Here is a 26,586-nt window from a genome sequence, read left to right on the forward strand (position 1 = left end):
CACCAATTCTCTGCGCTCTGTGCGGAACCTAATCAAATGCCTTCTGGAAGTCTATAAATTCAACATCCTGGACACCTTCTGCTCCTCCGTAGTTCCTAGTCTCTCGCCATTAAGAAAGTTTTTCAATTTGTCTTTATTGGATCCAAAGTGGATACCTATGTCCACCATGTTGGCAACCTCCTGAAAAAATTCAACTAGATTAGTCAGACATGACTTACCCTTCACAAATCCATGCTGACTCTCTTTGAAAATGCTCAGTCACTCTGTCCCTGATGATAGATTCCAGTAATCGTCCCACAACTAGCGTCTTTTTTAAATTTTCACAAACATTCATTAAGTCAGTGAGAAACTGGTTGGAAAACTGAAAATGCGCACACATGCAAACTAGACTTTTGGAAAACCACAATAAATCTCCAGATGTTCTCAACAGCGCTTTCGGTAAGGACAAACCTAATGATACAAATCGCACCCCAAGGGAGGCTTCGCATTTCATCAAGTGCTCCTATTCTTTATTTATATTGTTCTAAACTCAACAACTGCAGCCCAAAAAGTTTTCTTTACCAAAAAAATTTAGATGCTTCCATATTTTTGAGTGTCAGGCGGGGGAGGGTTGAAGGAAGGAGAAAGAACAAGAGAGAACAAAAGCCCATGCTCACCTAATAACATCGTTTGCAGAAATTCACACACAACTTGAAATACCAAATCCATTTTGTAAAGAAATATTAGCACACAACCAATATTTAACAAGAACGAGGACTGTGCTTGCTCCTTTGAACAGTATCTATTACAAGACCTTGTGCATTACATTTTTTGTACACTGACAGGCTAATTGAGGCATGCAGCCCATTTCTTTTGTTAAACCAGTGTCTGTTCTGTCATCCAGCAGGTCCATTTGACATACAGTACATTCCCATTGACAAAAAGTGGTATGGAGACAGTACAAAATAAAAGATATACAAATGAAATAACTTTTAATTGCAACGTTAACTCCCGTGAACCATTACAATACAGCACAAATCAGTTTGCATTTACAGAGTTGACATAAACCGATGGAACATGCTCTATTAACCCAAAACCACTGTTAAGTGCATTTTATGAGGCTTCCATAAAATAATTTCCAAAATGCAGAGGTCTGGGTACAGTCTCTAATATTTACTCCTGTTTTTTTTAACCTCCAATTAGATTGGGGTTCAAAAGGAGGTTGTGAAAAATATTGGCTGTATTTCCAGGTGACCAACTACAGTTAACTACAATGTTCTACTCGTATTTTCTATTTTCTTACGTACGGTAAATTCAATCTTCCCTCCTCGTTTTCTCTGGTACTGTTCAACCTGTAGGATGAAGAGACTACCTGCATTGAGGCCTCAGCCTCTGCTGCTCTTAATTTATTGTAAACAATTTTACAACACCAAGTTATAGTCCAACAAATTTATTTTAAATTAAATTCCACAAGCTTTCGGAGGCTTCCTCCTTCGTCGGGCGGATGGTGGAAATGATATTTTCGAATCCTTCGCATTTGAAAAACATAGAACAATGCCTGGTGATTACTGCCCGTTGCCAAGGCAATCACAGTGAGCAGACAGAAAGGTGTCATCTAAAAGGCCACTGAATATACAACCCCCCCAAAAAAAAAGAGAGAGAGAGAGAAGGAAGACAGTCAATGACCCGTTATATTAAAAACAGATAACATTTGTTCGCTGGTGGGGTTACGTGTAGTGTGACATGAACCCAAGATCCCGGTTGAGGCCGTCCTCATTGGTGCGGAACTTGGCTATTAATTTCTGCTCGACGATTTTGATTTAGATTTTGACGCTCTTAATTTAGCCATTAGGAGGTGTACAAGAGTAGTCCTTAGTGACTCTCTCTCTGATCCTCCCCTCCTAAGCATTTAGGTTCCACTCTGCACCTCCCTAGGTGGGATGCCTTTTCTAAAATAACCTACAAGGATGCACTGGGTTGCCCCAGCGAAATCAACGAAAGGCAAATAAACGTGCGCCCCTTTTTAAAGGGCGCAACTAATAAGGAACTTAATTGTGGGAAAAAAAAGGAACAACAGAAACTTATAAAGCAAAATAGTAATATTACAGCTAGTATCCAGTGTACGGTCCAGTCCCTGCAATGCCCACCAGTCGGGGAAGGCCTCTAGCGTACCTCAAAACACGGCGTGCCCCTTCTCCAGGGCCACCCAGGCCTGGACAAGGCTGCGGAAGAGAGGCAGGCAGCCAGAGCGACCGCCCCCCCCACTGGCCACGTCCAACCTGGACCTGTGGATGGCCACCTTGGCCAGGCTTGCACAGCATCATGATATTATCAAATGAGCCATTGCAGGGAAAGGCCAACATCTGAATACACCAGGGCGCTCATATGCTAAATTACATCTACAACTGTACGGTAGGTTTAATTATACATACAAAGTGCGTACACCTACCTTTAGATGTAAATAAGTACATTTTACTGCTGATGCAAACACTTAATAGTGGAGTGCTAGAGGAGGAGGACTGAGAGAAAATTTCACTTCATACAAATAAATGACTTGCAAAAAAAAAAGCATCAGCCTCCTTCAAAAGAGGAAATTGAGTTATGATTTACAATTAAAAGTGGAATTTAACAATGACATTGGCAGAGCGAAAACTTACTGGAGGATTTCGATTCAAAAGATATAAGTCTAAATGATCCTACAAATGAAGCAAAACCAACTAAGTAGGAAATCTATAAATTCTGCAGCCAAAATAATTAATGCACAAGTCAAATTCAGACAGTCTGGAAATTTGCTCTGCAGCATCATTCCCAGAAGGATCAGCTAGAAAGTACAATGATTTATCTGTTTCCACTACCACTCTCCCATACAAATTGCCGAGGACTAGTCTAAACTCCTGATGCCTAGAGCCACTCATTCATCTAGATGGACACTGACAGACATAACCAAATTGTACTGGATAAGCACATACATTCAAACCCTCTTCAGTCAATTCATATTACTGCTTCCATCCAATTTGACTTTGCATAACTATGCCGCTGATGTACGTAAAATATTAGTCAATTCATTAGTCAGTGCACCTGCAGATGAAAAAGCTTTCGGCTTTACGAGTTATCATTCTGTACGAGATTCAACGTACCCATTTGCCAATACAAAACGATACACAGGAGAGGCTCAAACCGGCATCAAGCACTCCTGGTCAGGAACAGCGCTATAGCACTTTCCTATTTGGATTGAGGGAGATTCACATAATGCACTGGCATTTACACTGCTATAACCCGCCTCCTTATCCTGGCTGCTCAGTTGACCCCCTTACAGCGGGTCTATGATTCTGCTGCTGGGATAAGAATACCAGTTCTGGCAGTGTCATTGCGGAGATCTGATGCATCAATGCCACTCTCCTACGAGCCAAACTAAACAAGGACCAACGATACAACTGTTTTGAGTTGATGCAGTGGTACTCTCCATCTAGTCTGCCCCAATCATATGTCTCAATCCCAATGTCAACAGGAGTTTCCACTATTCAAGTATTTCCACTTCACACGCCAGCCATCCTGATGGCCCGAGGTTGCAATCGGCACCCAACTGAAGGGATTGTGATTTATGTGGTTTGAGAAAGCACAAACTAATTTCGCACAGAATCCGTGCAGCGAGAGAGGGAAGATTCACAAAAGGCTGGGAGAACGCTGCCTCGGAGCTGCTCCCGCTCCACCGATGTAACTTTGGCGGAAACCCGCACTACCGGTGACGGAGCGGGAGCAGCTCCCAGGAAATTCCCAGCCCATTGATGATTCACTAGTGGAAGCAGAGGTATGGGGTTATGTTTGAACTAATTGCCATGTTTCGTGCCATTTAGACTCACCAGACACTCCCTATTCCACACACACACACCACACAAAGATAGATAGATCGCTAGATGGATGGATGGGATAGGATGAGATAGGATAGAAAGAATTAAAAAAGAGAACCAAACATTTTCCAACTCATTTTTATTTCCTTGGGAAATGCAGAAGTTCAAGGAAATTCACTGGCACTGGTACAAGCTTTCACCTTCAAACATCAACTCAAAAATAAAATCCAGCTTTTTAAAATTGCTGGTTTAATAGCCATATTATTCTAATTACACCTCATTTTCAAATGTAGATTACATTACTCGGAGAATTTCCCCTCCTTACCTTAGAAAGAACCTCACTGATTTATACCATTAAGTTTGCATAAATCAAAAAATGAAGCAGTATCAAATGCTACTTTTATCACAAAGGCTCAGGTATAATCCCAACTGCAAATTAATACTTTCAATTTTACTGTACTTGAAGATCATTGCAATCAGAACCCTAAAAAGAAGCATGTGATTGGTTATTATGCAAAGGCAAAATCAGATTTCCTTAGTCACGGTCTCAGCCGACAATTTCAATCTACCATTTTGTACGGTGACTTCAAAGTTCCAAGTTCTGATATCAATCTGGAACTTTAACAGGCATTCCTCAAATCTACTGTAACATGAAACTATCTTGTGTGGTGTTCCTCACTCTCAGCCAGAGGATAGGCAGTTTTATAACTGCATATAGAGATACAAAGAAGTTGCAACAGAGGAACAGGCCATTCGGCCCAACCGGTCCATGTTGGCATTTACCCTCTCCAAGCGAGCAAATACTTCCAATTGCATTTACCCCACCTGTTCTCATATCCCTTCAACCACTTCTCCAATCTAATCTTGAATGTTGACAGTTTCTGCCTCAACCACTAACCCTGGACATGAATTCCACAGCCTCAACTCTCTGTAAAAGACGTTTCTCCTGCCCCATGTTTTACATCTCTTACATTTAATCTTGTATCTATGACCCCTCGTTCTTGACTCCTCACCTACTGGAAACAGATTGCTTAATCTACCTTGTTCCATCCTTTCATAATTTTTAAACACTTATCATATCGCCCCATAATCTGCATTCTTCCAACAGAAAAAGTCCCAATTTTTCAAGTCTTTCTTCCTATTTATATTTCCTCATACCGGGCAACGTCCGAGTGAATCTGCGTTGTACCCTACCTAAAGTGCCAAGATCCTTCCTATAGGCGCCCTATACACAGTCGCTGAGGTTTTATGTAGAACAATTTAGTTGCCAACCCTCCTTTTTCCTGGTTCTGTATTTGCTCAAAAGCTGTTCACCTCTAACATCATCCAGTTCTGATGAAAGGTCATCGACCAGTTTCCCTCCCCACAGATGCGGCCCGACCTGCTGAGTATTTCCAGCATTTTCCCTTTTTATTTCAGATTTCCAGCATCCGCAGTATTTTGCTTTTATTTTATAATTTAGTTCTCCTCTATTTTAATCGCTAGCTGCTGCTAACCTCCCATTTCCGAGCTGCAGTTTTTGAATTTCATGATTGGTGGTTTTCGCTCCTGCTCATTATAGTGTCCAGTGAAGCTTGGCTTCCTGAAATGCTGCGGCCCTTACACTGACAGTGCTGCGGCCCTTACGCTGACGGTGCTACATGATGGTGTTAGGTAGGGCATTCCAGGATATTGAACCTGCAACAGCAAAGGAATGGCGATAAATGTCCACATCAGGATGGGATGTGACTTGGAGGTAACGGTCTTCCCATGACATTGCTGCTCTTGTCCTTCTCAGTGGAAGAGGTTGGGAGAGTGAAAATTGTCACTGTCTAATACGAATGTAAAATTTCATCCAACCAAGTGTAGAGTGACACAGAAATGTACGTCTGATGAACAAAAAGTTGCACGGCTCATACTGAGACTATTACAGATAAAAACATCTTCTTGCCCTGAAGTCTGCCTTACTTGTACACACAACCCTCTCCCACCACCACCCCACACTCCATAAAAACCTAGAATTTATGCATTACTGTAAAGAGTAGGTACAGTGCTTCACAAAATTACTTGGGTAGCCACACGTTACCTTTTGAAAATTCAGACAAGTCAAATGAAACCCCAACTGGTTCCATGTAAAATCCAAGCCAATAGTTGCTGCACTGGCATGAGGAAACCACATGGAGCAATAGGCCGCATTGGTGGTGTTGCCAATAGTATTAAAGCAGGTATCTCACCAGCATGACCCTGAGCTATCAAGTGCAACTGATTCACACTCTTAGGCCCTAAGCTCTGGAATTCCCTCCCTAAATCTCTCTGCCACTCTTTCCTCCTTTAAGACGCTCCTTAAAACCTACCTCTTTGACCAAGCTTTTGGTCACCTGTCCTAATATCTCCTTATGTGGCTTGGTGTCAAATTTTTGTTTTAGATTACGCTCCTGTGAGGCGCCTTGGGACGTTTTACTACGTTAAAAGGTGCTATATAAATGCAAGTAGTTGTTGTTGTAAGATAGTCCAGTGTAGAAGGCAAAGGCAGTCACGTCAAAGGAACCCAGTTTAGGCATTTGTTTCAATATTTGGTCAAAATTAATTCAGTGAAGCAGGAACGTGGAGTTAACAGTGTTCCACCAAGTAATGGCTCAGCCTGCAGTCCAGAAATGAACCCAGTGGGGTGTCTCCACAATTTTGCTTCAGGCCAGGTGACTTCCCCCCCTCCCTCCCCTGTAGCCGTCAATCAAAAGGAACTGCATCTACAGGACCAGAGGCCTGGTGGCTCCCTGGGTTGCCAAGCTGTTGGAGTAGTGCAGCATTGCCGACATCGGGACAACGGGGGCAACGAGTCACAACTCAAACAAGTGTGTTTGTTTGTTCCAACAGCTCTCAGGAAGCTGCTCGTTTAGGCAAAAACCACAAAACTGAAAAAGCACACATGCAAACGCCCACAGTTATTCAGTGAGGCGGTTTTCCTGTAGTGATTATGCAATGGTGACAAAGAATCTGCTGATGTCCACAAAGAGAAGACAAAATTCCGCACTTCCCAGGCTTGAGGGACACATACATTATCCCTCCCTTCCTATTTTCTCCCCTCCTCTTCTGAAGAGGCCAACTCTTAGGGCTCCTCGGATATCTTGCCCAAGTGGCTGTGCTTCATCTACGAGATCACACACTACGTAGTAACAAGGCGGATATTCAACCGTGGGGGGCTGAGCCCAATTCTGTTCATTCCTGATGTACATACTGTATTGCAATGAGGAGTGGGATCCCTTGCTGACTGAAGCCAAATTAAGTGCTCTAACATCTGTCTCGCCCAAGATCAATTAACTCAGCACAGATTCGGAACCTTGGACTGTATAGTCCACATGGCTCAGTACTACACCAATCAGTCTCTTTACCCATCAAAGCATGGAGACACATTTTGGGGCCTTAATCATGGATAATATTGGAAAAAACCACATGTATGAACATGCCCCAGAATGTCACGATCTTATCGGGAATCAGGGTATAATTTAGCATGAAATGATCTAAAACATCTCTTACTGTTCGCACAAGGCCAGTGAGCTAAAATACCTTGGCCAGTCTTCAGATTTTAAGTCAATCCAGCACTTGTGCCACTCACTGAAGGACTGGAGAATTATCCCTCCTAGTACCTGAAGAGTAAGATATATCCCCCTCCACCAACTGTACCAATGTCCTACTGATTCCAAACAGGGGCAACTGCAGGCTGTGGTGAAAACCACAGGAACCAACAGCAGGTGCTTTACAGGCACTGGATACATTTTTTGTAAAACCTTGGTCGGTTGACTGCTTTACTATAATATGGATTTCCCACACCTACTAAACAAAAGCAATATTTTGCAAATGAAGAAACATCTGAACATTTATTTTATGTCTGAATTGAACAACGTGCTTTCATTGTACACTACTAAGCAATTATCCTCTTTTCCAAAAGAAAATATTAACTGGGCATTCATCTCATTACTATTTGGGATCTTGCTGTGTACAAAATGGCTTCCCCCCCCCATCCCCCAACAAAGATCCAGGATGTTAGATCTTCAGGAGTTGCTTGGACTCATTTGTATAATCAAACCTGGAAACCAGTGCGTTCCGCAGATCAGGCATCGCTAGATTAACCTCCAGCCAACCTAAAAAGTTATACAAGCCACATCCGCAAACTAAGTCATCAAAGAGATTCCACTGAATAACCACACAGGATGGAAGACATAAAATGACAGGTTAATGCAGGGTCGGGGGCACAGAGAAAGGAGAAAGCTTCATCTTTTTAATAATCAGTCATGAGGTAGGAATATTTACCTCCTTAAAAAAAAACTAAAGATAAAGGGAGGTTTTAATGAAAGTACTCCTCATTACACTTCACATCTTTAAGTACCAGCCGACAGTATTAAGTTTTGCTAACCATACATAATCAATGAGTAGAGCGAAAGATTATTTAGCCTTAAAACGCAGTGCAAAAATGTTGCCTCATTGGACATCTGGTACCAGTGAGCAAGCAAAAAACAACTAATAAATCACTTCTCTGAATTACCAGAATAAAAGCTATTTTGCAAAGCTACACGTTCATAGAATGCAAGGCTCGTGGTTACAAGTCCTGCGCTGGGAGACTCCACTCTCAGCTGTGTTGTACAGGGCCTTGGTGAGACCACATCTGGAGTATTGTGTGCAGTTTTGGTCTCCTTATCTGAGGAAGGATGTCCTTGCCATGGAGGGAGTGCAACGAAGGTTTACCAGACTGATTCCTGGGATGGCAGGACTGATGTATGAGGAGAGATTGGGTCGACTAGGCCTATATTCACTAGAGTTTAGAAGAATGAGAGGTGATCTCATCGAAACATATAAAATTCTAACAGGACTAGACAGACTAGATGTAGGGAGGATGTTCCCGATGGCTGGGGAGTCCAGAACCAGGGGTCACAGTCTCAGGATACGGGGTATGCCATTTAGAACTGAGATGTGGAGAAATTTCTTCACTCAGAGGGTGGTGAACCTGTGGAATTCTCTACCACAGAAGGCAGTGGAGGCCAAGTCATTAGATGTATTCAAGAAGGAGATAGATATATTTCTTAATGCTAAAGGGATTTAGGGATATGGGGAAAAAGCGGGAACAGGGTACTGAGTTAGACGATCAGCCATGATCATTTTGAATGGCGGAGCAGGCCCGAAGGGCCGAATGGCCTACTCTTGCTCCTATTTTCGACGTTTCTATGTGTCACCACTGTAACATGCCTGCAACAACAGGCATTTCTCAAGATAGGGAGAAACTGTTTCCACAGGCAGGAGGGTCGACAACCAGAGGACACAGATTTAAGACAATTGGCAAAAGAACCAGAGGGGAGATGAGGAGAATTTTTTTTACGCAGCGAGTTGTTATGATGTGGAATTCACTGCCTGAAAGGGCGGTGGAAGCAGATTCAATAGTAACTTTCAAAAGGGAATTGGATAAATACTTGAAGGGGAGAAAATTTGCAGGGCTGTGGGGAAAGTGGGACTAATTGGATAACACTTTCAAAGAGCTGGCACAGGCACGATGGGCCAAATGGCCTCCTCCTGTGCTGTACAATTCCATGAGAGGAAGGGAAGAAACAAAGCATACTGGTTGACCTGTTATCGGAGAGCAAAACTGGTGGAGGCCATGAAAATAAATTGACCTGTCCAGTTACCCTCTTGATCAAGGAACGGCTCATGGCACAAAGGAGAAAAAAGAGTGGAAGAAACTTATTTACACTCGGCAAAGTGAGGACATCTATGCTGGGAAAATGGAACTTTTTTTTTTACTTTGCCATGTCAGGGTCAGGGCATGGTCAGATCAAGAGCAAAACTTGCTCTACCACAACAACAGGTTTCATCCCAACAGAGCAGCCCCTACCACATCAAAAAATTGATAAAAAGGAAGAAAATAGAATATGAAAGTAAACTAGCAAGAAATATAAAAATGGAATGCAAGAGTTTCTACATGTATGTAAAAAGGAACAGAGCAGCAAAAGTAAACGTTGGTCCCTTAGAGGCTGAGACAGGAGAAATTATAATGGGGAATCAGGAAATGGCAGATGCGTTAAACAAATATTTTGTATCTGTCTTCACAGTAGAAGACACAAAAAGCATACCAAAAATAGTGGGGAACCAAGGGGTAAATGAGAGTGAGGAACTTAAAACAATTAATATCACTGGAGAAAAAGTACTGGACAAACTAACGGGACTAAAAGCCGACAAATCCCCTGGACCTGATGGCCCACATACAAGGGTTCTAAAAGAGGTGGCTGCAGATGCATTGGCTCTGTCTTCCAAAATTCTCTAGATTCTGGAACAGTCCCAGTGGATTGGAAGGTAGCAAATGTTACCCCGCTATTCAAGAAAGGAGGGAGAGAGAAAACAGGGAACTACAGGCCAGTTAACCTGACATCGGTCGTTGGGAAAATGCTGGAATCCATTATTAAGGAAAATCATAATATGATTAGGCAGAGTCAACATGGTTTTATGAAAGGGAAATCATGTTTGACAAATTTATTAGAGTTTTTTGAGGATGTAACTAACAGGGTAGATAAAGGAGAACCAGTGGATGTAGTATATTTGGATTTTCAAAAGGCATTCGATAAGGTGCCACATAAAAGGTTGTTACACAAGGTAAGGGCTCATGGGGTTGGAGGTAATATATTAGCATGGATAGAGGATTGGTTTAAGGACAGAAAACAGAGAGTAGGGATAAATGGGTCATTCTCAAGTTAGCAGGCTGTAACTAGTGGGGTGCTGCAAGGATCGGTGCTTGGGCCTCAGCTATTTACAATCTGTATTAATGACTTAGATGAAGGGGCAGAGTGTAATGTATCCAAGTTTGCTGATGATGCAAAGCTAGGTGGGAAAGTAAGCTGTGAGGAGGACACAAAGAGTCTGCAAAGGGGATATAGACAGGTTAAGTGAATGGGCAAGAAGGTGGCAGATGGAGTATAATGTGGGGAAATGTGAGGTTATTCACTTTGGTAGGTAGAAAAACAGAATATTTTTTAAATGGTGAGAAATTATTAAATGTTGGTGTGCAGAGAGACTTGGGCATCCTCATACAAGAAACACAAAAAGTTGGCATGCAGGTACAGCAGGCAATTAGGAAGGCAAATGGCATGTTGGCCTTTAATGCAAGGGGGTTGGAGTACAAGAGTAAGGAAGTCTTACTACAGTTGTACAGGGCATTGGTGAGACCTCACCTGGAGTTCTGCGTACAGTTTTGGTCTCCTTATCTAAGGAAGGTATACTTGCCTTTGAGGCGGTGCAACAAAGGTTCACTGGATTAATTCCTGGGATGAGAGGATTGTCCTATGAAGAGAGATTGAGTAGAATGGGCCTATACTCTGGAGTTTAGAAGAATGAGGGGTGATCTCATTGAAACATATAAGATTATGAGGGGGTGTGACAGGGTAGATGCTGAGAGATTGTTTTCCCCTGGCTAGAGAATCCAGAACCAGGGGGCATAATCGCAGGATAAGGGGTCAGCCATTCAAGATTGAGATGAGGAGGAATTTCTTCATGCAGAGGGTTGTGGATCTTTGGAATTCTCTACCCCAGAGGGCTGTGGATGCTGAGTCATTGAATATATCCAAGGCTGAGACAGATAGATTTTTGGACTCCAAGGGAATCAAGGGATATGGGGGTCAGGTGGGAAAGTGGAGTTGAGGTCGAAGATCAGCCATGATCTGACTGAATGGCGGAGCAGGCTCAAGAGGCCGTACGGCCTACTCCTGCTCCTATTTCTTATGATCTTATGTTTACTCTTGCTGCTGATGGCATGGAAGGGTTGGGAAGGGCTAAAAAAAAGACAACAGAGAGTTTCATTAGCAATCGTGGCAACTGAAACACTTTTTTAAAAAAAATAGACAATCCATAAATTAACCCACTGACATTTATTTCAAAAATAGCGCAACACTGCTAAAAATTTCCACCGAGAGTCAAGCAAACTTAAAAACAAATCCAAGCAGCCTTGTGCAACTATACTAGAAAAAACACTTGGATCAGGGAACAGTGTTTCTGTACCAATTTTCCCTTGTTGGGCATTTTCACAGGTGGTATTTCTACTGTTTGCAGAAGGCCCAGGATTTTCACATACCTGATAGCCTGGAAGATGGCACTGTCTTAGTTTGTTGCTTATGCATCAACTGCTGTGATTACATACTAATGAAGACTAATAACAGAAACTATGAAGTTGAAACATATTTAATAGTATAATACATTACAGTCCTCCAATATCCAGCTCCCAATACTGATTTATTTTTAATCATTTCATCCATGCACTAAAAACAAATCTCGAGTTGGATAGATTCCATTTACCCAGTAATCCATTAACTACCCTGGCAAGATCATTAGAAATTCAGGTAATTTCTCCACCAAGGAGAAACACTGGCATCTGCGGACTGGCATGACTCACCCTCCTAACCACAAGCAGGTCTACAAAGATATACTCTTAGTAACGAGGCCAACTTACAGCTGCCTTTGCAGTAACTATAGAGTGCGAGATGCGCACCCGACAGACCCCAAGTTATACTGCTAACTGCGCCACGCTGTTGGTCACACGGAGCTCTGCACATACACACTTGGGACGTATGTTCAGAGTTCTGCTCCACCTGAGGCTCATCTTTGATCATTCTGACGAGAAGTTTAGCTTCCTAGATTCCTTTCTGGTTGTAATTTATTGTTCTTTTATGAATATGAAATTTGAGCCAATCAACTGAAACAAATTTACATACATATATATGCATATAATGTCAAAATGTGACCCAGCAAGTTTAACTTGATGGACCAAAAATATATAAATAGTGGGTTTCCAATTTATCACTCCTCTCCAGGGCACCACACCTTAAAATGTGTCTGTAGAACAAAAATAATTGCTTATTTCAACTAAATATCCGAATAAATGTTTACAAATCAAAAAGTAACAGAGAACCAATTAGGAACGAGTAACTAGAAAAGCAATCAAAGCTCAATTTTTTCCAAAATTACCATTCCCAAACTACCAAGCATGACAAAAAAAGACCAAATCATTCTATTTCTTCAGAGTTTTCAGCCACCACTTCACCTCAGTGTACGCATCTAAAATAACATTCTTACCGTAGCAATTAGCGAAAAGGTAAAAACAAAATACTGGGTGCTACAGAAATTCTGAATGCGAGTTTGAACGGGCATCGTTCCATGGGAGTGATGTTATTCTGCGCCAGCGGAACTGCATGCCTCAAGAGTGCATAACAAGCCACATATCGCAGGTAGAAAAGGACCAGGGAGTTCTAGCTTATGTGGAGAGATAGCGATAGCGAGAGAGAGAGAGATAGATAATGTATGCATTGTAGACATAGGATCTCTCAGTAACTGACCGCAGATTTTACTCAACAAACTCGCCAAGGCTTCTTCGACAGCACCTCCCAAACCCGCGACCTCTACCACCTAGAAGGACAAGAGCAGCAGGCACATGGGAACAACACCACCTGCACGTTCCCCTCTCACATCCCGACTTGGAAATATATCGCCGTTCCTTCATCGTCGCTGGGTCAAAATCCTGGAACTCCCTTCCTAACAGCACCGTGGGAGAACCTTCACCACACGGACTGCAGCGGTTCAAGAAGGTGGCTCACCACCACCTTCTCAAGGGCAATTAGGGATGGGCAATAAATGCTGGCCTCGCCAGCAACACCCACATCCCATGAACGAAAAAAAAGTTACAATTGACCATGTTTATGCGTATATTTCCAAACATCAAAGACATGGAGTGAACCAGCTGACATCTGCATGGCTGGCACATAAAACCAGAAAATAAAATTAAAACCATATATATCTATGAACAGTAGCAGATACCAGGGAGTGATTTTGTGGCTATAATCTCATCGCAGATTTCAAATGCTGGTTGTGAACAGTTTAAACTGTGCTTATGATTTAGGACACAATCTGAAACCCCTTGAAGTTTCTGCCAAGACACACTGTCCATAATAGGAATCAGGAGCTACTTTCTCCGAAGCTACCATGAGGGCCTGGATTTTACTTACAAAACAAAAATACTTTAAAAAATTTCAGGATGTGCAATTTTTCAGAAGAGTTTTTTTTTTAAATTGAGAATGAGAAAAATGCTCACTATTTGGACTTGTTCCATTGCATTGAGTTATTGTATATGTGATCCAACATTTTAAGTTCACTTTATGCTATAAAGTCCTTAGTTTCAGAATGAAAAAGAGATCAGGGTTTATTTTGTCCCTTCAGCAACACATTTGTCACGAGCCCTGGCCAATAAAGATTTACTGCACCTTTTAACATGAAGAATGGTATTTCTCCATGCTATAAAATACTGCAGTCAATACCTGTAATCACTTAATTGAATACTGACGCAGAGCAATATTATATAAAATTCCTGTTTTTATTCACATTGATGGGACCATGGTACATTCACTTGGTAAGTTTCAGAAATAGCATAAAAACAACAGCTAATTTTCACGGCTCATTTTTTGTCTGTTAACACTCCTGTGAAGCACCTTGGGACATTTTATTACCTTAAAGGTGTCACATAAAAGCAAGTTGCTTTCTTGCTTGTTAATACGGTTTTTTACAAAAACAAAAAGAATTTTTAAAGCACCCAAAGGCAATGCAGAGGATTCCTCAGCCATGTAAACCTCCAGTACTGCTCTTTTCATCTTATATCCATGCACACTAACAAACAGAAATCCAAGAGATGAGTAACACAGCAAACTGCATTGCTCAGGGTAGGATGATTTTTGCATGGCAATTTGTATTCTTAATTTTCAATGCAGTAAAAGGCCACCTCCAGGACTTCATTTCATCTCCCAGGTATATAATAAATTTTAAACCTTGTACTCCATGTTCAGCGAGTACTGAAACGTTATCTCTGTTGCTCTCTCCACAGATGCTGCCTGCCTTCTGAGTGTTTTTCAGCATTTTCTGTTCTTACTCCATGTTCAAAGTGGATTGTTAAAGAACACTGTAATAGGACACTGTTTGAACCCCATCCCCTAAATATTATTCAATGCAGAAACTAACTGTTTCTGTACAATGATTATTGTAAAGTTCTGTTATGAGAAAACAGCTCAATATTTTCAAAAGCACAACCGCCGTATCACTCCAAACAAGGATGTCTATCATTATAATCTAGATGACCAGAAGTACATATACAATTACAGAAGATTGATACCCACTGTGATTCCAATTAGTATAGTGTGCATCTACAATATTGCTGTTTTGTGAACAGAATAACTTGCATTTATATTGTGCCTTTCAGAACATCCCAAAGTGTTTTACAAGCAATGAGTTACTTTTGAAGTGCAGTCATTGTTGTTATTTTGATAAACACAGCAGCCAAATTGCGGTGTAGCATGATGCCACAAAAAGCAATGAAATGAATGACCAATTCATCTGCTTTTGGCAGTGTTGGTTGAGGAAGGAGTATTGGCCAGGACAGCAGGAGAACTCCCCAGCTCTTCTTCATATAATGCCATGAGATCTTTAACACCCACCTGTACATACATGTAGGAAAGACAGCACCTTTGACAAAGCAACGTTCCTTCAGTACTGCACTGGAGTATTAGCCTAGATTATGTGCTTGAGTTTCTAAAGTCCTGACTTAATGGTTAACACCAGTCTTCTGATAGCTAATGCTGCTGAATTAGCTATGCCACTTTTTAAAAATTCAAAAGGACACATTCCTTATAAATACATAGTGCATACACTGAAATCAACAGGTCTTCCCATATCAATAGATCAATGCTGTAAGGTTAAGGGGGGATTTAACAGACATGTTCAAAATTATGAGGGGTTTTAATAGAGTAGATAGTGAGAAATTGTTTCCACTGGCAGGAGGATTGGTAACCATTGGACACAGATTTAAAATAATTGACAGAAAATCCAGGGGGGGAAAAAAAGAGCAAGCTGTTATGCTCTAGAATGCACTAATTGAAAGGGTGGTGGAAGCAGATTCAATAGTAACTTTCAAAGGGGAATTGGATAAATACTTGAAAAGGAAAAATTTGCAGGGCTATGGGGAAAGAGCAGGGGAGTGAGACTAATTGGATAGCACTTGCAAAGAGCCAGCACAGACATGATGGACCGAATGGCCTCGATCTGTGCTGTATGCTTCTATGTATTAAGCACCATGTGCATCAGCATGATGGTAATATGTTACTGTATGTACTTGGTTAATGCCAAGGTATTAAGGGATATGGGCCAAAGGCAGGTATATGGAGTTAGATCACAGGTCAGCCATGATCTTATCAAATGGCGGAGCAGGCACGAGGGGCTGAATGGCCTACTCCTGTTCCTATGTTCCTAATATGCTGCTGCTATATTTGTAGTACACATAGCCTGACGTACTAGCTACAGTTTGCTGTGGTTGCTATTGGTATGCATGTTCCTGCAGTTAATGGGCCTTTTCTGTTGACGAACTTAAACGAAGTCCATGTAATGCGTGCTCCAAAATGGTACATGCAATTCAGGGAGATACCTCCATGTGAGTGGTATATTGAATTAGCATCCTCAAACATTCCCAAAACTTAAGAAGCTTTTTACTGAAAGTCAAAAAATAGACTAAATGTAGTGTGGAATTCTGTATAAAATTATTCTGAAGGAAACAATTGCTAAGTATCCCCTTTGATTAAGGACACAAACTAAGTACAGAAAGTGAATTTGTCAGCTCATGTTGCAAGTTGCAATTGTGACAGAATTATAATGGCAAAATCTTTTTGCTTTGTCTGTATCCTGGCCGATATTTATCCCTCAACCAACATCACTAAAACTGATTATCTGGTCATTATCACGTTGCTGTTTGTGGGAGCTTGCTGAGCACAAATTGGCTGCAGTGTTTCCCACATTACAACAGTGACTGCACTTCGAAAAGCACGTCATTGGCTGCAAAGTCCCTTTGGGAGGTCCTGAGGTCAAGAAAGGCGCTACATAAATGCACATCTTTCTTTCTTAAAGATTCCCATTCTCACCAGTGTAGCCCCAGGGAAAACCAAGAAGCTATCTGTAAATATTCTAGTTCAAATACTTAAATACTAGTCGTATTTTGCACGGAAAAGTATAGGATATATCGTATTGTTGAATCTCTCGTGGACAGAAACAGCTGATTCTCACGTTCCGTCTACCTGATAACAGATCATCATATCCTGTTCGCCTTTATACTCGGTTATTTAACATTATGTAACCTAACCATTGTAATGCAATCAACCCTGAAAACACACACACACCAGAAATAAACATTAAAACTGCACCAACAATCGCTGCAGCCCTGATGGATATTAATACATTTTGTTCAGCAGAACCTTTAAATATAACGAGTAATTATGACTCTGCATATTCAGCCTCTCTTCATAAATCAAGATAACGGAAAACCCTTGTTAATATCTTTACAAGTACGTCAATCAACTATTTCGCGTAAAAAGGCACTCTTTGTATTCTTGGCAAACGGATAATGATCTGCCCCTATCAAGTTTGCGGCTTTCCCTTGTGGATAAGATTCAAAACTGCACAGCTGTTGCGACCAGAGACATTTCTGTTCAGAATGTGGAAGAACTACGATGTCTTTGATATCAGAAACCGACCCTTCGGGTAGCAGATTTAACCATAAACACCGCCTCGGCTTCCTGCCCCCTTCCAGCTGAGCCGGGGGTCGGTCGGTCGGGGGTCGGTCAGTCGGTCGGGGGGGGGGGGGGGGGGGAAGAGACATCCCAACACAATACAAGCACGAGGTTTAGCAAGGCAGCTTTGTTATTGACGATGGTGGGGAGCCGATTCATTTCAGGGTACTTGCACTGCACGGCTGTCTATTGGAGAGAAACAAGAAGCGAAGCGAAACTTACAAGGCTCGCATCGTGTCAATTGCACAAGCGCTTCGAAAATCAACAAAAACAAAATCATGTTTTGCTTGTCCAACATAAAACACTTGAAGCCACTCAACAGCCTGAGATGATTCAAAACGTCTTTTTTTAAAAAAAAACAGCAGTGAGAAATAGATTCGATTAATTTATCTAAAGTTGCAATTTCTTCATTAATTGCAAAGCGCACAATCAGCTATTAAAAGTAAAGTTGAAGTCAGTCTAGTGGACACAATCTGTAGCTATTACAATGTAGCACCGTCGACAGGCCTGCTGAGACAGTAACCCAGTGCGAAAAAAAAAAGCGACTTCAACACAAGCATTTGCTCATTAACTTTTTTTTTTGCCAGCAACACAACGTACCTGCGTTTTCCTGCAGATCGCGCCAGCCGAAGCGGGCAGGTCCGGGCTATACTTCGGGGGAGAACAGGCTGCAGCAATTCTGTGTTCTTTTAGTATCTAGATGTGTATATATTGTATATAAAGCATGAAAGCGCCGCCACTCTGCGCCCCTCAGACCTTCCAGGCTCCGCAAGACGCCATCGCCGGAGAATTGCTACATTCAGCCCAGACCTGGGTTTGCAGCGCCAACCATTCAAAAACTAAAAGCGAGGGGGTGGTCGCCGCCAGAGGGGAGGGGAGGAGGTGTCAAGAGAAAGAGAAGAGGTGGGTTTCTCAGTACAGGTTTATTCCAGAGTTATAATCCCACCCCTCCCACCCCTACCCGAATGGTGGCTGAGGGTTAATGTCCGTTTCAATGTGGATGGGAAGTGCGCAGCGTCCCCCCCCCCCCCGGCGGCTGGTGGTTGAGTCCGAATTGGAACGTCACGGCAGTGTATCAAAGTGCTGCAGGAGGTCGCGGGCAGAGCAGGGAATGGGGACCCGACCCGACCCGGGTCAGAGCAGGGAATGGGGATCCGACCCGGGTCAGAGCAGGGAATGGGGACCCGACCCGGGTCAGAGCAGGGAATGGGGACCCGACCCGGGTCAGAGCAGGGAATGGGGACCCGACCCGGGTCAGAGCAGGGAATGGGGACCCGACCCGGGTCAGAGCAGGGAATGGGGACCCGACCCGGGTCAGAGCAGGGAATGGGGACCCGACCCGACCCGGGTCAGAGCAGGGAATGGGGACCCGACCCGGGTCAGAGCAGGGAATGGGGACCCGACCCGACCCGGGTCAGAGCAGGGAATGGGGATCCGACCCGGGTCAGAGCAGGGAATGGGGACCCGACCCGGGTCAGAGCAGGGAATGGGGATCCGACCCGGGTCAGAGCAGGGAATGGGGACCCGACCCGGGTCAGAGCAGGGAATGGGGACCCGACCCGGGTCAGAGCAGGGAATGGGGACCCGACCCGACCCGGGTCAGAGCAGGGAATGGGGACCCGACCCGACCCGGGTCAGAGCAGGGAATGGGGACCCGACCCGGGTCAGAGCAGGGAATGGGGACCCGACCCGGGTCAGAGCAGGGAATGGGGACCCGACCCGGGTCAGAGCAGGGAATGGGGACCCGACCCGGGTCAGAGCAGGGAATGGGGACCCGACCCGGGTCAGAGCAGGGAATGGGGACCCGACCCGGGTCAGAGCAGGGAATGGGGACCCGACCCGGGTCAGAGCAGGGAATGGGGACCCGACCCGGGTCAGAGCAGGGAATGGGGACCCGACCCGGGTCAGAGCAGGGAATGGGGACCCGACCCGGGTCAGAGCAGGGAATGGGGACCCGACCCGACCCGGGTCAGAGCAGGGAATGGGGACCCGACCCGACCCGGGTCAGAGCAGGGAATGGGGACCCGACCCGGGTCAGAGCAGGGAATGGGGACCCGACCCGGGTCAGAGCAGGGAATGGGGACCCGACCCGGGTCAGAGCAGGGAATGGGGACCCGACCCGGGTCAGAGCAGGGAATGGGGACCCGACCCGGGTCAGAGCAGGGAATGGGGACCCGACCCGGGTCAGAGCAGGGAATGGGGACCCGACCCGGGTCAGAGCAGGGAATGGGGACCCGACCCGGGTCAGAGCAGGGAATGGGGACCCGACCCGACCCGGGTTAGAGCAGGGAATGGGGACCCGACCCGACCCGGGTCAGAGCAGGGAATGGGGACCCGACCCGACCCGGGTCAGAGCAGGGAATGGGGACCCGACCCGGGTCAGAGCAGGGAATGGGGACCCGACCCGACCCGGGTCAGAGCAGGGAATGGGGACCCGACCCGACCCGGGTCAGAGCAGGGAATGGGGACCCGACCCGGGTCAGAGCAGGGAATGGGGACCCGACCCGGGTCAGAGCTGGGAATGGGGACCCGACCCGACCCGGGTTAGAGCAGGGAATGGGGACCCGACCCGACCCGGGTTAGAGCAGGGAATGGGGACCCGACCCGACCCGGGTTAGAGCAGGGAATGGGGACCCGACCCGACCCGGGTTAGAGCAGGGAATGGGGACCCGACCCGACCCGGGTCAGAGCAGGGAATGGGGACCCGACCCGGGTCAGAGCAGGGAATGGGGACCCGACCCGGGTCAGAGCTGGGAATGGGGACCCGACCCGGGTCAGAGCAGGGAATGGGGACCCGACCCGACCCGGGTTAGAGCAGGGAATGGGGACCAGACCCGACCCGGGTTAGAGCAGGGAATGGGGACCCGACCCGACCCGGGTCAGAGCAGGGAATGGGGACCCGACCCGACCCGGGTTAGAGCAGGGAATGGGGACCCGACCCGGGTCAGAGCAGGGAATGGGGACCCGACCCGGGTCAGAGCAGGGAATGGGGACCCGACCCGGGTCAGAGCAGGGAATGGGGACCCGACCCGGGTCAGAGCAGGCAATGGGGACCCGACCCGACCCGGGTTAGAGCAGGGAATGGGGACCCGACCCGACCCGGGTCAGAGCAGGGAATGGGGACCCTACCCGACCCGGGTCAGAGCAGGGAATGGGGACCCGACCCGACCCGGGTCAGAGCAGGGAATGGGGACCCGACCCGACCCGGGTCAGAGCAGGGAATGGGGACCCGACCCGACCCGGGTCAGAGCAGGGAATGGGGACCCGACCCGACCCGGGTCAGAGCAGGGAATGGGGACCCGACCCGGGTCAGAGCAGGGAATGGGGACCCGACCCGGGTCAGAGCTGGGAATGGGGACCCGACCCGACCCGGGTTAGAGCAGGGAATGGGGACCCGACCCGACCCGGGTTAGAGCAGGGAATGGGGACCCGACCCGGGTCAGAGCTGGGAATGGGGACCCGACCCGACCCGGGTCAGAGCAGGGAATGGGGACCCGACCCGGGTCAGAGCTGGGAATGGGGACCCGACCCGACCCGGGTTAGAGCAGGGAATGGGGACCCGACCCGGGTTAGAGCAGGGAATGGGGACCCGACCCGGGTCAGAGCTGGGAATGGGGACCCGACCCGGGTCAGAGCTGGGAATGGGGACCCGACCCGGGTCAGAGCAGGGAATGGGGACCCGACCCGGGTCAGAGCAGGGAATGGGGACCCGACCCGGGTCAGAGCAGGGAATGGGGACCAGACCCGGGTCAGAGCAGGGAATGGGGACCCGACCCGACCCGGGTCAGAGCAGGGAATGGGGACCCGACCCGACCCGGGTCAGAGCAGGGAATGGGGACCCGACCCGGGTCAGAGCAGGGAATGGGGACCCGACCCGGGTCAGAGCAGGGAATGGGGACCCGACCCGGGTCAGAGCAGGGAATGGGGACCCGACCCGGGTCAGAGCAGGGAATGGGGACCCGACCCGGGTCAGAGCAGGGAATGGGGACCCGACCCGGGTCAGAGCAGGGAATGGGGACCCGACCCGGGTCAGAGCAGGGAATGGGGACCCGACCCGGGTCAGAGCAGGGAATGGGGACCCGACCCGGGTCAGAGAAGGGAATGGGGACCCGACCCGGGTCAGAGCAGGGAATGGGGACCCGACCCGGGTCAGAGCAGGGAATGGGGACCCGACCCGGGTCAGAGCAGGGAATGGGGACCCGACCCGGGTCAGAGCAGGGAATGGGGACCCGACCCGACCCGGGTCAGAGCAGGGAATGGGGACCCGACCCGGGTCAGAGCAGGGAATGGGGACCCGACCCGGGTCAGAGCAGGGAATGGGGACCCGACCCGGGTCAGAGCAGGGAATGGGGACCCGACCCGGGTCAGAGCAGGGAATGGGGACCCGACCCGACCCGGGTTAGAGCAGGGAATGGGGACCCGACCCGACCCGGGTCAGAGCAGGGAATGGGGACCCGACCCGGGTCAGAGCAGGGAATGGGGACCCGACCCGGGTCAGAGCAGGGAATGGGGACCCGACCCGGGTCAGAGCAGGGAATGGGGACCCGACCCGGGTCAGAGCAGGGAATGGGGACCCGACCCGGGTCAGAGCAGGGAATGGGGACCCGACCCGGGTCAGAGCAGGGAATGGGGACCCGACCCGGGTCAGAGCAGGGATTGGGGACCCGACCCGGGTCAGAGCAGGGATTGGGGACCCGACCCGGGTCAGAGCAGGGAATGGGGACCCGACCCGGGTCAGAGCAGGGAATGGGGACCCGACCCGGGTCAGAGCAGGGAATGGGGACCCGACCCGGGTCAGAGCAGGGAATGGGGACCCGACCCGGGTCAGAGCAGGGAATGGGGACCCGACCCGGGTCAGAGCAGGGAATGGGGACCGGACCCGGGTCAGAGCAGGGAATGGGGACCGGACCCGGGTCAGAGCAGGGAATGGGGACCCGACCCGGGTCAGAGCAGGGAATGGGGACCAGACCCGGGTCAGAGCAGGGAATGGGGACCCGACCCGGGTCAGAGCAGGGAATGGGGACCCGACCCGGGTCAGAGCAGGGAATGGGGACCAGACCCGGGTCAGAGCAGGGAATGGGGACCCGACCCGACCCGGGTCAGAGCAGGGATTGGGGACCCGACCCGGGTCAGAGCAGGGAATGGGGACCCGACCCGGGTCAGAGCAGGGAATGGGGACCCGACCCGGGTCAGAGCAGGGAATGGGGACCAGACCCGGGTCAGAGCAGGGAATGGGGACCCGACCCGGGTCAGAGCAGGGAATGGGGACCCGACCCGGGTCAGAGCAGGGAATGGGGACCCGACCCGGGTCAGAGCAGGGAATGGGGACCCGACCCGGGTCAGAGCAGGGAATGGGGACCCGACCCGGGTCAGAGCAGGGAATGGGGACCCGACCCGGGTCAGAGCAGGGAATGGGGACCCGACCCGGGTCAGAGCAGGGAATGGGGACCCGACCCGGGTCAGAGCAGGGAATGGGGACGCGACCCGGGTCAGAGCAGGGATTGGGGACCCGACCCGGGTCAGAGCAGGGATTGGGGACCCGACCCGGGTCAGAGCAGGGAATGGGGACCAGACCCGGGTCAGAGCAGGGAATGGGGACCCGACCCGGGTCAGAGCAGGGAATGGGGACCCGACCCGGGTCAGAGCAGGGAATGGGGACCCGACCCGGGTCAGAGCAGGGAATGGGGACCCGACCCGGGTCAGAGCAGGGAATGGGGACCCGACCCGGGTCAGAGCAGGGATTGGGGACCCGACCCGGGTCAGAGCAGGGAATGGGGGACCCGACCCGGGTTAGAGCAGGGAATGGGGACCCGACCCGGGTTAGAGCAGTGAATGGGGACCAGACCCGGGTTAGAGCAGGGAATGGAGACCCGACCCGGGTTAGAGCAGGGAATGGGGACCAGACCCGACCCGGGTTAGAGCAGGGAATGGGGACCAGACCTGACCCGGGTTAGAGCAGTGAATGGGGACCAGACCCGACCCGGGTTAGAGCAGTGAATGGGGACCAGACCCGGGTTAGAGCAGGGAATGGGGACCCGACCCGGGTTAGAGCAGGGAATGGGGACCAGACCCGACCCGGGTTAGAGCAGGGAATGGGGACCAGACCCGGGTTAGAGCAGGGAATGGGGACCAGACCCGACCCGGGTTAGAGCAGTGAATGGGGACCAGACCCGACCCGGGTTAGAGCAGGGAATGGGGACCAGACCTGACCCGGGTTAGAGCAGTGAATGGGGACCAGACCCGACCCGGGTTAGAGCAGTGAATGGGGACCAGACCCGGGTTAGAGCAGGGAATGGGGACCCGACCCGGGTTAGAGCAGGGAATGGGGACCAGACCCGACCCGGGTTAGAGCAGGGAATGGGGACCAGACCCGGGTTAGAGCAGGGAATGGGGACCAGACCCGGGTTAGAGCAGGGAATGGGGACCAGACCCGGGTTAGAGCAGGGAATGGGGACCAGACCCGGGTTAGAGCAGTGAATGGGGACCAGACCCGGGTTAGAGCAGGGAATGGGGACCAGACCCGGGTTAGAGCAGGGAATGGGGACCCGACCCGGGTTAGAGCAGTGAATGGGGACCAGACCCGACCCGGGTTAGAGCAGGGAATGGGGACCAGACCCAGGTTAGAGCAGTGAATGGGGACCAGACCCGTGTTAGAGCAGGGAATGGGGACCAGACCCGGGTTAGAGCAGGGAATGGGGACCAGACCCGGGTTAGAGCAGGGAATGGGGACCAGACCCGGGTTAGAGCAGGGAATGGGGACCCGACCCGGGTTAGAGCAGGGAATGGGGACCCGACCCGGGTTAGAGCAGGGAATGGGGACCCGACCCGGGTTAGAGCAGGGAATGGGGACCCGACCCGGGTTAGAGCAGGGCGGGGGTACCCCACCCGGGTTAGAGCAGGGCGGGGGTACCCGACCCGGTGAGGGTTAGAGCAGGGCTCGGGTACCCGACCCGGTGTGTGGGGAAACACGGGCACGTCAATACTTGATCCATAGGAAGAGGGAGGGTGAATCATTATGGAAAGAGTTCAAAATAATCGCCAATATGATGCGTGTATAAATAAAGGAAAAGGGGAATGTCTGACACACGAGTTCTTGTGGATTGCAGCTCGGGCTCTTGTCTGTTTACTAATAAGGGTTATCACCTTGTCCAATCGCTCCTCTGGTATGTTTCCAAGAAGGAACCCGCCCTGTGCACAAAGTGCAGGCGAGCTGTGCGTGATTTGACCCCAGAGGAAGGTTTAGTTCCTTTCAAAAACAAATCTATTGATGTAACTTTTTCAGCGCTGCCCCCGCGCTTGTTGTCAGCCCCATTGCAGTGGGCAGGTCTCAGGGAGCTGAGTCAGAAGGTCGCGGGTTGAAGTCCTACCCCGGAGACTTTAGCACACAATCCAGGCCAACACTCCAGTGGAGGACTGTCGGAGGTGCGGTCTCATTTAAATAACCTCTCAGGTGAACGGAAACGATCCCATTGCACGATTGGTAGAAGAGCAGGGGAGTTGTCCCCAGTGTCCTGGCCAATCAACCAACATCACTAAAATATTATCTAGTCATTATCACATTGCTGTTTGTGGGACATTGCTGTGCACAGTTTAGCCATGTTTCCTACATTACAACAGTGACTACACTTCAAAAAAGTACGTAATTGGCTGTAAAACGATCTGGGGCGTCCTGAGGTCATGAAAGGCACTACATATTTTGTCGCTGGGTCAAAATCTTGGACCTCCCTCACTAAAAACATTGTGGGAGGGCAGTTCAAGAAGCTGGCCACCACCGCCACCTTCTCAAGGGCAACTAGGGATGGGCCAGCGACACACACACAAAAATTAATTTTAAAAATACATACAAATTCTTTATTGCACTTTTCTCATTTTTGTCCTATGAGAAAGTGACCTCTGCACTTCCGAAATAGGAAACGGAGAAAACATCTGGTTGCCAACATCCCCCAAAGAATCTGTGGTGAGCTGGAGATGAAGGAGACGGCCTCACAATCAGCAGAAGAACTAACCGCCTGGCTTCAGGAAAACATTGCAAACACATGCGTTATAATCTGGGGCTTTCCGCACGACGGGGAGATCAGTACACGTCGCTGTTCACTTCAAATAGTTAACCTCACTGCACTTTCAGGTTTCGTTTAAGCTGGCCTGGCTATTTGGCCACTCAGTGTTCTGTTTTTGGAGAAAGAAGAACTTGCATTTATATAGCGCCTTTCACGACCTCAGGATGTCCTAAACCATTTTACAGCCAATGAAGTACCTTTGCAGTGTAATGTTGCAGGTGCCATCTTCTGGATGAGACGTTAAACCGAGGCCCTGTCTGCCCTCTCAGGTGGACGTAAAACATTCCATGACACTATTTCGAAGAAAGGCAGTCGAGTTCTCCCCGGTGTCCTGGCCGATATTTATCCTTCTACCAACACCTAAAATCAGATTATCTGGTCATTATCACATTGCTGTTTGTGGGATCTGGCTGTGTGCAAATTTTCTGCCTTGTTTCCTACATTACAACAGTGACCACACTTCATTGACTGTAAAGCGCTTTGGGACATCCTGTGGTCATGTAAGGTGCTATATAAATTCTTTCCTTTTCAATGACCTGGTTTCACTTCACTTGATAGTTTTTAGTTCTGTTTTCATACAAATCTCAATTTGAAACTTCAACACTGAATACTGCATTAATAATGGCTTCAGGGGGGAAAAGTCCTCATCAACTTAAATTCATCCTAATATCTTCTAAGGACACAAAAAATGAAAGAAAAACAGCCTATAACCTTAACATGAACTCACCTAAGAGACATCGTAGGCTGATGGCTCTCAGAGGTGGTACATGTTCACTTTGCATTGCAACGGAGCTGGAACTAACCTTACCTTCGATCACAAAGTAGATAAGGGAGAGGAAGGCCATTCAGCCCATCTAATTTCATCCATGTAGAAGGACGTTATCATTGCGCTTCCTCCTATTACAGTATCCAACTGTTTCTTAAATGATTGACATTGATTTTTCTTCTCCTCAGGTGGGAGAAGGAAGTACAATATTGGTAATAAATGAGAGCACATGTTTTGAGTCAGGCTTTCTATCAGTTCTGACAAAAGGTCTGATTTGAGATATTGTCATGTCTTTCTCTGTCGGATGCTGATCGACCTGTTCATTTCCAGCATTT

General features: G+C 48.1%; 1 long non-coding RNA gene across 5 annotated transcripts in view; it reads right to left on the minus strand.

The window, feature by feature from the left end:
• LOC137303949 (uncharacterized) overlaps positions 1-18,371 on the minus strand; it is a 365,964-nt gene extending 347,593 nt beyond the window's left edge. For 2 of the 5 annotated variants that reach the window (XR_010958488.1, XR_010958487.1), the window contains exon 1: positions 18,029-18,368. This is a non-coding gene — a long non-coding RNA (uncharacterized lncRNA). Of the gene's footprint in view, positions 1-18,028 lie in introns of all 5 variants that reach the window. The other 3 variants (XR_010958486.1, XR_010958485.1, XR_010958484.1) reach the window with 3 other exon arrangements.
• Positions 18,372-26,586: the final 8,215 nt, after the last annotated feature.

Source organism: Heptranchias perlo, chromosome 36 (assembly GCF_035084215.1).
Source record: "Heptranchias perlo isolate sHepPer1 chromosome 36, sHepPer1.hap1, whole genome shotgun sequence".
NCBI classification, from domain to species: domain Eukaryota; kingdom Metazoa; phylum Chordata; class Chondrichthyes; order Hexanchiformes; family Hexanchidae; genus Heptranchias; species Heptranchias perlo.